The sequence below is a fragment of the Drosophila mauritiana genome, unplaced genomic scaffold, assembly GCF_004382145.1.
Source record: "Drosophila mauritiana strain mau12 unplaced genomic scaffold, ASM438214v1 U_7, whole genome shotgun sequence".
Classification (NCBI taxonomy): Eukaryota; Metazoa; Arthropoda; class Insecta; order Diptera; family Drosophilidae; genus Drosophila; species Drosophila mauritiana.
The window spans coordinates 40,912-50,025 of NW_022881508.1; the positions used below are offsets into that span (position 1 = coordinate 40,912).

Sequence of the window (9,114 nt, forward strand, 5' to 3'; positions counted from 1 at the left end):
TTCAGGGGGTAGTCCCATATGAGTTGAGGTTGTATATATAACTATATTTAGCCATAAATTCTTTATATATAAATGATAAAACAATCAATTAAATTCGTTATAAATAGTTCCAATAGTTCTTGTAAGCAAAGTTATTTTTTATCCATTTAACGAACCAACGAAGAATAATAACAAGATTTTTCTTTTTCCGAATCATTAATAAGAGACAATTCTAGATGAAAAATATTTCAATTTTTTATGCTAGACATTTCTCAGTATTATTTGATTGAAAAAGAAAATATTTCTCTTCGTTTTTCACATTCAAATGTGAGATAATGTTTTTCATTTCTTTTTTAATATTATGAATAAAATCATTATTTAATCCAATAATATACCATATGCTTATAAAAAATTTATAAACAAATTAATTAGCATAGTCTTACAACCCTCAACCATATGTAGTCCAAGCAGCACTATAAAATTAATTAAAGTACATAACAGCATGGACTGCGATATGCGTTCAAAATGTCGATGTTCATGTGTCCTGCAGTTCACACGATGACGCACAGTTTGCTGCGTTCTTCATCGACCCATGAGCCGAGTGATCCACCGCTTAGAGTTTTATAATTCATTTTTATATAATGGTTTTTTATATATGGTTTGCTATGGTTAGACTATTCTCAAGCATCGGTTCTGGAATTGCTGGATCTTTCTTCTGTGTGAAGCACTTGTGGTGCCCCACAGCTGGATTCCATAAGTCCATATTGGCTTGAGAATAGTCTTGTAGACAAGCAGCTTCGTTTTGTCCCTCAGCTTGGAACTTTTCCCAACAAGCCAGTGGAGTTGCTTAAGGCGTATGTTGGCCTGGGTACGCTTCCTATCAATGTGAGGGCCCCATGTCAGCCTTCTATCCAGTGTAAGCCCTAGGTATTTGGAGGTGCTGGTAGTAGGGATCGTGTCGCCGTCAAGAGTGACCGGAGGGCATTCTCCTCTGCGCAGGGAAAATGTTGTATGGGAGGATTTTTCGGCGTTGACCGCAATATTCCATCGTTTTAGCCATGGATTCAGAGCATCCAGTTGCCTCTGGATGATGGCTGAAGCTCCATCTGGATTAGTAGCGGTGGCGAGGAACGCGGTGTCGTCGGCATAGGTGGCTATTGTGAGGTGACGGGAGGGTATTATAGGAAGGTCTGCTGTGAAGAGGGTGTAGAGGATGGGACCAAGGACGCTGCCTTGAGGTACTCCGGCTCTTATGGGCCTTAGCGTGCTGGATGAGGATCCGCAACGCACTTGGAATTCTCTTCCTTCGGTGTAAGATTTGAGTAGAGCGTAGTGGGAACTGGGAAGGTGGGACTTAAGTTTGTGGAGGAGACCGGAATGCCACACTCTGTCAAACGCCTGCTTGACATCGAGGAAGACGGCCGAACAGTATCTTTTCTTCTCGAATGCATCGAGGATTCTTGATACGAGCCGGTGGCATTGTTCGGGTGTTCCATGAGATCGCCTTAATCCAAACTGGTGATCCGGGATCAAACCAGCCTCGTCCAGTACTGGCAACACTCTGCGCAGAAATACTCTTTCGAGTATTTTGGAGAGTATTGCCAGCAAACTAATCGGTCTATATGAGGCAAGATTGGCTCCAGGTTTTCCGGGTTTAAGGATGAGGATGACTTCTGCACGTTTCCATGATCTCGGGAAGTACCCTAGTGAGAAGCAGCTGTTGAAGATGTTAGCCAACATCTGGGAGCAAGGAGAAGGCATAATTTTGAGGGAAGTGGCGTCGATACGATCCAGTCCGGGGGATTTGCTGGCCGTTAGGGAGGCGATCTCCTGCGCAACCTCTTCAGGGGTGACGGGCTCTATCGGCAAGCTGGGTGGAGATGGACTCTCAAGGAACCTGGTGGTGGCAGCACGCTCTTCACCAGTGCATCTGTTGAATGGGGTGAATGCGTTCTGGAGGTGATCTGCGAATGCTTCTGCTCTTTCGTCATCGGAACGGCACCAAGAGCCATCCGCTTTGCGCACTGGCGACGCCTTTTTTGCAGGCCTCCTGATGTGGCGCGTGACATGCCACAGATTGTGTTGCGGGTCACCAGGTTCCAGCTCTTCAAGGAATCGATTGAATGAGTCCTGCCGTAGTGTGCAAAGCTTGACCTTAAGCTCCTTGCTGGCTCTGTTGAGTGCCGCTTTATCCCTTGGGTTGCGCGAGGAGAACCAAATACGTCTGAGGCGCCTCTTCTCCGCCACGAAGGCCGCAATCTCTGGAGACCAAAGGTGGAGATCTCGCTCAGGTGTTCTCGGGGAGTTGGAGGAGGAGGGTTGGCGAACTTAGCCGCATTGTGCATCTCCTCAGTGAGTGTATTAATCGCCGCATCAATGTCTCTTGGGGAGGAAAGAGGAGGATCCAGGTCCAGGGAGGATAGCATCCAGAAGGTAAATTTGGAGGAGTCGGTATGCTTCCCGGTGAGTCTTCTGGGCAGGTCTTTTTTTAGGACGGGGATATTGAGGAGCATTCTTATTGCATTGTGGTCGGATAGCAGCTTGTTGTATGTGGTGCATGAGAGTCTGGCTTGTCCTATGCCTTTGGAGATGGCAAAATAAAAGAGGTCGGGAGACAAGGCAGGGTTAGTAGGCCAGTGGGTTGGCTCACCAGTGGAGTGGCAATTCAGTCTTCTGCTCTGCACGAACTTGTGGAGCGTTCTGCCTTTGGGGTTGATGGAGCGGGACCCCCACCAAGAGTGTTTGGCGTTAAAGTCACCGGCTGCTATGAAGCGAGGACCAAAGGACTCGAAAAGCTCTTGTAAGCGAATCTCGGTGACTGAGTGTCTGGGGGGAAGTAGACCGCTCCAAAGGTGATGCCCCCTGAAGGCTGGAGATTCGAGCCAGGGCACACTGGGCCCATTCCTCCTGGAACGCAGGTAGCTCCGTGTACTGGATACCACTCCTGATGAGCATGGCTGCTCCTCCGCGCGCTCTGCCAGATGGATGGTTGGCGAGTAAGACATCATAGCCGCTGATTTTGTAGTGGGATCGTGGACAAAAATGGGTTTCGGATACAAGGAGTATGTCAATCGCTTCCGTTTTTATAAGGTGTTCTACCTCGGCTCTGCTCCTCTGCAGGCCGTTAGCATTCCAAATGACTATGTTGCTTATTTCCATGATTTGGCATTGAGGATGGAAGCAATAAGCTGCGTCATTTGGGTGAACATTTTTTCCATCATACTTTCAACCATTCCTTGAAAACGGGCAAAGATTTGTTCCAAGTTATTGGACTGCGGAGCTTCAGGTGGGGTTTGGCGGTTTTGGTTGGGATCGGATTGCTGTGGTGCATGAGTAGCCTTGAGCGCGTCTTTATAGCTCATGTTGGAGATGTTTGGGATCTGGATGGTGCTGGGCTTGCTGGTGGGTGAGCAGTGAAGGCAGCATGCCTTCTCATCCTCCTTCTTAGTGCAAGTCCTGGAGTCGTGTTGGCCACCACATTTCACGCATCGGTGCTCGAGGAAGCAGTAGCGATGGGTATGTCCAAACCCTTGGCATCTAAAGCACTGAGGCACGTCGTTGAATTTACGGGGAGGCTCGATGGTGACGACCGACCTGCACAGTCTCCTGATTTGGTAGACCTCCTTGTTGTTACTGGCGGGTTCAATGTTGGCGAAAAATATCCCGAGTGGCTCCTTGGTTTTCCTACCAATAGGATTATGCAGGTCTCTGACCTTATGCCCTAGTCTTTCAAGTTCCTCTTGAATCTCGTCACGATCGGCGGTGTGGTGTAATCCCTTGTTACGACTCTGTAGGCCCTCTCATCTTTGGGCTGGAACGTGCGATGCCTTTTGTTCTGGGAAACCAGGTGCCTACGAAGCTCGGAGTAAGACTCCTTGTCAGGCATCATTAAACGCACGTTGTTGCGTTCCGATTTGTATGTGAAGTCTTTGCTGGGACCCACGAGAGTCGTAATCATCTTGATCAGAGCAGAAATGTTGGTCACGTCCGGGATGAAGATCGGGGGTGGCTTGAAAGTCCTCGGGGTAGGCTTGGGTTTGTCCGGGGTTTTGTTGGCAGCGGGTACAGGTTCTTCGTCTGAGGCGGCTTGGTCGTCGTCGTCATTGTCTTCCTCATCGCTCGAGAGGATGGCAAACTGGTTGTTTGCTAACCTACGACGCGAGGCTGCGCTGGTGCTGGGCGTGACGTCAAGTTCCTCCATTTGGGGCTTGCGCGCAGGCTTGCGCTTGACCTCACCGGGCTCAGAATGCGAGGTGCTTGTATTATAACAAATGTTTATTAACGATAAGGATATTATACAATAATGATCCTTCCGCAGGTTCACCTACGGAAACCTTGTTACGACTTTTACTTCCTCTAAATAATCAAGTTCGGTCAACTTTTGCGAAACAACCGTAACACGCAAGGCGTCACAGTGATCACGTCCGGAGACCTCACTAAATAATTCAATCGGTAGTAGCGACGGGCGGTGTGTACAAAGGGCAGGGACGTAATCAATGCGAGTTAATGACTCACACTTACTGGGAATTCCAAGTTCATGTGAACAGTTTCAGTTCACAATCCCAAGCATGAAAGTGGTTCAGCGGTTTACCCGGACCTCTCGGTCTAGGAAATACACGTTGATACTTTCATTGTAGCGCGCGTGCAGCCCAGGACATCTAAGGGCATCACAGACCTGTTATTGCTCAATCTCATTATTGCTAGACGCAATTTGTCCATTTAAGAAGCTAGTGTCCTTATAATGGGACAAACCAACAGGTACGGCTCCACTTACATAAACACATTCAAACACAATAAACATTTTACTGCCACCATGAATGAAGGCTACATAAGCTTCAGCACCATAATCCTGAAGATATCTATTTAATATATTTGAGTCTCGTTCGTTATCGGAATTAACCAGACAAATCACTCCACGAACTAAGAAGGCCATGCACCACCACCCATAGATTCGAGAAAGAGCTATCAATCTGTCTTACACACTTATGTTCGGACCTGGTAAGTTTTCCCGTGTTGAGTCAAATTAAGCCGCAGGCTCCACTCCTGGTGGTGCCCTTCCGTCAATTCCTTTAAGTTTCAGCTTTGCAACCATACTTCCCCCGGAGCCCAAAAGCTTTGGTTTCCCGGGAAGCGACTGAGAGAGCCATAAAAGTAGCTACACCCAATTGCTAGCTGGCATCGTTTATGGTTAGAACTAGGGCGGTATCTGATCGCCTTCGAACCTCTAACTTTCGTTCTTGATTAATGAAAACATCTTTGGCAAATGCTTTCGCTTAAGTTAGTCTTACGACGGTCCAAGAATTTCACCTCTCGCGTCGTAATACTAATGCCCCCAAACTGCTTCTATTAATCATTACCTCTTGATCTGAAAACCAATGAAAGCAGAACAGAGGTCTTATTTCATTATCCCATGCACAGAATATTCAGGCATTTGAAGCCTGCTTTAAGCACTCTAATTTGTTCAAAGTAATAGTACCGGCCCACAATAACACTCGTTTAAGAGCACTAGTGCAGGTTTTTAAATAGGAGGAACATATGAAAAAATACAAGTATTTAATCACATATAAGAACTCCACCGGTAATACGCTTACATACATAAAGGTATAGTACTAACCACAATTGTAAGTTGTACTACCCGTATGAAGCACAAGTTCAACTACGAACGTTTTAACCGCAACAACTTTAATATACGCTATTGGAGCTGGAATTACCGCGGCTGCTGGCACCAGACTTGCCCTCCAATTGGTCCTTGTTAAAGGATTTAAAGTGTACTCATTCCAATTACAGGGCCTCGGATATGAGTCCTGTATTGTTATTTTTCGTCACTACCTCCCCGAGCTGGAGTGGGTAATTTACGCGCCTGCTGCCTTCCTTAGATGTGGTAGCCGTTTCTCAGGCTCCCTCTCCGGAATCGAACCCTGATTCCCCGTTACTCGTTGCAACCATGGTAGTCCTAGATACTACCATCAAAAGTTGATAGGGCAGACATTTGAAAGATCTGTCGTCGGTACAAGACCATACGATCTGCATGTTATCTAGAGTTAAACCAATATAACGATCTTGCGATCGCTTGGTTTTAGCCTAATATAAGCAAATGTCCCATAAGGTTCATGTTTTAATTGCATGTATTAGCTCTAGAATTACCACAGTTATCCAAGTAACTGTTAACGATCTAAGGAACCATAACTGATATAATGAGCCTTTTGCGGTTTCACTTTTAATTCGTGTGTACTTAGACATGCATGGCTTAATCTTTGAGACAAGCATATAACTACTGGCAGGATCAACCAGAATAATGTTTTTCCTTCATATTCCATTCATATATTTTGAATCGAAATAAGCAATATAATAGATATATAGATATATAGATTTTTCACTTTATATAATTCCATGATTTTTATTATATTGAATAAAATTCAATATTTCGCCTTTGGGTAAAATTTTAAATATATAAGTAAAAAAATCCATTCGATTACGGCCATTTTTATATAGCATTCGTAATCCATATTTTCATTTTTAATTTATACTTGTTTTACCAATATAACAAGAATTTCATCTAATTATTGTAATATATATGTTTCTATAATTTTATCTTTTTATACATACATATTTCGTTATAAAATATCATGTTATTTCCAACATACATAATTATTGTATCCACACATCCACACATGTACAATTTTTGTTTAACCAATATAAATATTAAGTTAAATCATTTGCATTTTGAAGATAAATTTAAAATTTATCTCTTTTCATATATATCTCTGGTAATATATAACATAAAACCAAGCGCATATGATAATATTTCCACATTTAATATATAATTTTATATTTCTTTCATAAGAATCCATATTTGTATTATACCGTAACGATATAATAATCCAACTATACGGCAGGTAATAAATTAATATTTGCCTGCCTCCAAAAATTAACGATAATATATGGAAACGATTTGTTATTCTATATATAATAGAAACTTGACTTTTGTTTCAACGATATTATCTAAAAAGCGAACTGAGAAACAAATTTGTACGGATAATAATATACTTTATTGTATGTAACCAATATAAACATAATCCGAAATAAATATTTCGAATAATGCGGGAGGTCGGCAACCACTGCCTACCTATAGTAGTTTTTGAACCCTCTGTCGTAATTCCGGTCGTTTACACTACTATACCCTCTCACTATAATGGCTTTTCTCTATAATACTAAGAGAATGTGGGATATTTTCAGCATTTTTTCCCTTATACATATAATAATTAATCATTTTCATATGTATATTATTTAATTTACTCATATTATTGCCAAAATCATATGAATATGTCGTGGCGAAAATAATGAGTATGCGTGTAGTCGCTGTTTACTTCTTCTCCAAGTTCCCTTTGCTATTATGCGTGTTCCTATTTATGAACACGTGGCGAAAATAATGAATGCGTTTAGTCGCCGTTTACTTCTTCTCCATGTTCCCTTTGCTATTATGCGTGTTCCTATTTATTGTCAATGTGTGAGGATGAATAGATGAATTATCTAGGATTTTGCAAAAACGAGAGCGATAGAGCTGTTGCTGAACGTGGCCACTTGCGCTGCTTGGTTAGAAAGGGAAAACTATATAATGAAAAGGAAATGCCAAAAATTGAGAAGAGACAAAGCAGGCTGCACGAAACGGGAGTGAGGGCATTAATCGTGGAGAAGCCAAAGCAGACGCAAGTGGACTCGTTGACTGCGCACAGCTGCATAAAAATTATATTGTGAAAAGAGTTATGAGCAACGCTGATATGGACGGACGGACGGACGGCGAGGCCCCTGATATTCTTAACCTGACATCAGAAGTGGGATCTGTGCCACACCCTGCATTTTCTGAGGATCAGTGGCGTGCAGTAGTGGAAATGCAAAATCGGAATTTTGCTGAACTTGTAAAAATCATGCAAGTGACGCCGGCACGAAGTAAATTGATCATCGCACTAAGGTATGACTTGGCCAGAGTTCCAGGAATTATTTCTGCAGCGCTTTGAAACCGAAGAGACGCCGGCCGCTACGTTTTTAAATTTACTCAACAGCCGCCCGACTGCCGACGAATGTTACGCGGTGTATGCGAGTCGGCTGGTGACGACGCTGACTACAAAGTGGCGGAATATGGAAATAGAAGAAATAAAGAAAATTGCCGTTACAACTGTTCTTGCGCATATGGCAAACATTGACAGTCGTTTGCAGCGCGTCCTCTTCACATCCAATGTGCGTACCAGAAGTAAGCTACAGGCGGAGTTAAAAGCGTTTACGTTCGACAAGAAGCGACATGCTCGAGATGACAACCTTGGACCTGACCAGAAGAACCGTAAGGCATCGCCAGTTGTATGCCACTTCTGTTCAAAGCCGGGACATCGAATTGCTGAATGCCGAAGTAAAATGCGACAAGTTAGAGAGGCGAAACCGCAGCGTGAAAAATCAAATGTTACGTGCTATCGGTGCGGCCGACCGGGACATTTCTCCAACCAGTGCCCGAAAAACGGAAGTGCAGCCAAACAAGATGTGACTCAACAGAAGACTGTTAACCAATGTTGTGTGACTGAGCCAAAGGGAAGCTTGCATCAACGAGGTGAGATCTATGCAATTTGTTTCTATTCCGGTGCAGAGTGCTCCCTTATTAAAGACGACATTAGCAGTAAGTTATCTGGTAAACGTATAAACAATACTGTAATGATAAAAGGCATTGGTGGTGGCAGTGTGTGCAGTACATTGCAAATCTTGAGTGAAGTCACTATAAACGAAAATATTATGGAAATATTATTTCATGTAGTCCCGAACGAGCAAATGAGGAATGATATTCTGATAGGGCGAGAAATACTTAAACAAGGCTTTTATGTAATTTTGGCATCCGATAATTTTAAAGTTGTAAAATCAAAAACTGTTTTGATTGTTCTTACAAAGGCTGGTTTTACCTTTAACCTTGCTAAATTCAGTTTTCTCAAAACAACGGTTCAGTATTTGGGCTATGAAGTGCGAGCGGGAGAAATTCGTCCGAATGTGGGAAAGATAGCTTCATTAAGCTCCTTGCCTCCTCCTCAAACTGCCTCCGGCGTTAGACAATTCATTGGCTTGGCCTCTTACTTTCGCAAATTCGTGCCTGGATTCTCC

General features: G+C 43.4%; 2 non-coding genes across 2 annotated transcripts; both read right to left on the minus strand.

Annotated features, from left to right (window-relative positions):
- Nucleotides 1-421: 421 nt before the first annotated feature.
- LOC117149920 lies at nucleotides 422-600 on the minus strand. Its single transcript, XR_004460616.1, has one exon. It is a non-coding gene; the product is annotated as a 5.8S ribosomal RNA (ribosomal RNA).
- Nucleotides 601-4,280: 3,680 nt separating this feature from the next.
- Nucleotides 4,281-6,273, minus strand: LOC117149921. Its single transcript, XR_004460617.1, has one exon. It is a non-coding gene; the product is annotated as a small subunit ribosomal RNA (ribosomal RNA).
- Nucleotides 6,274-9,114: the final 2,841 nt, after the last annotated feature.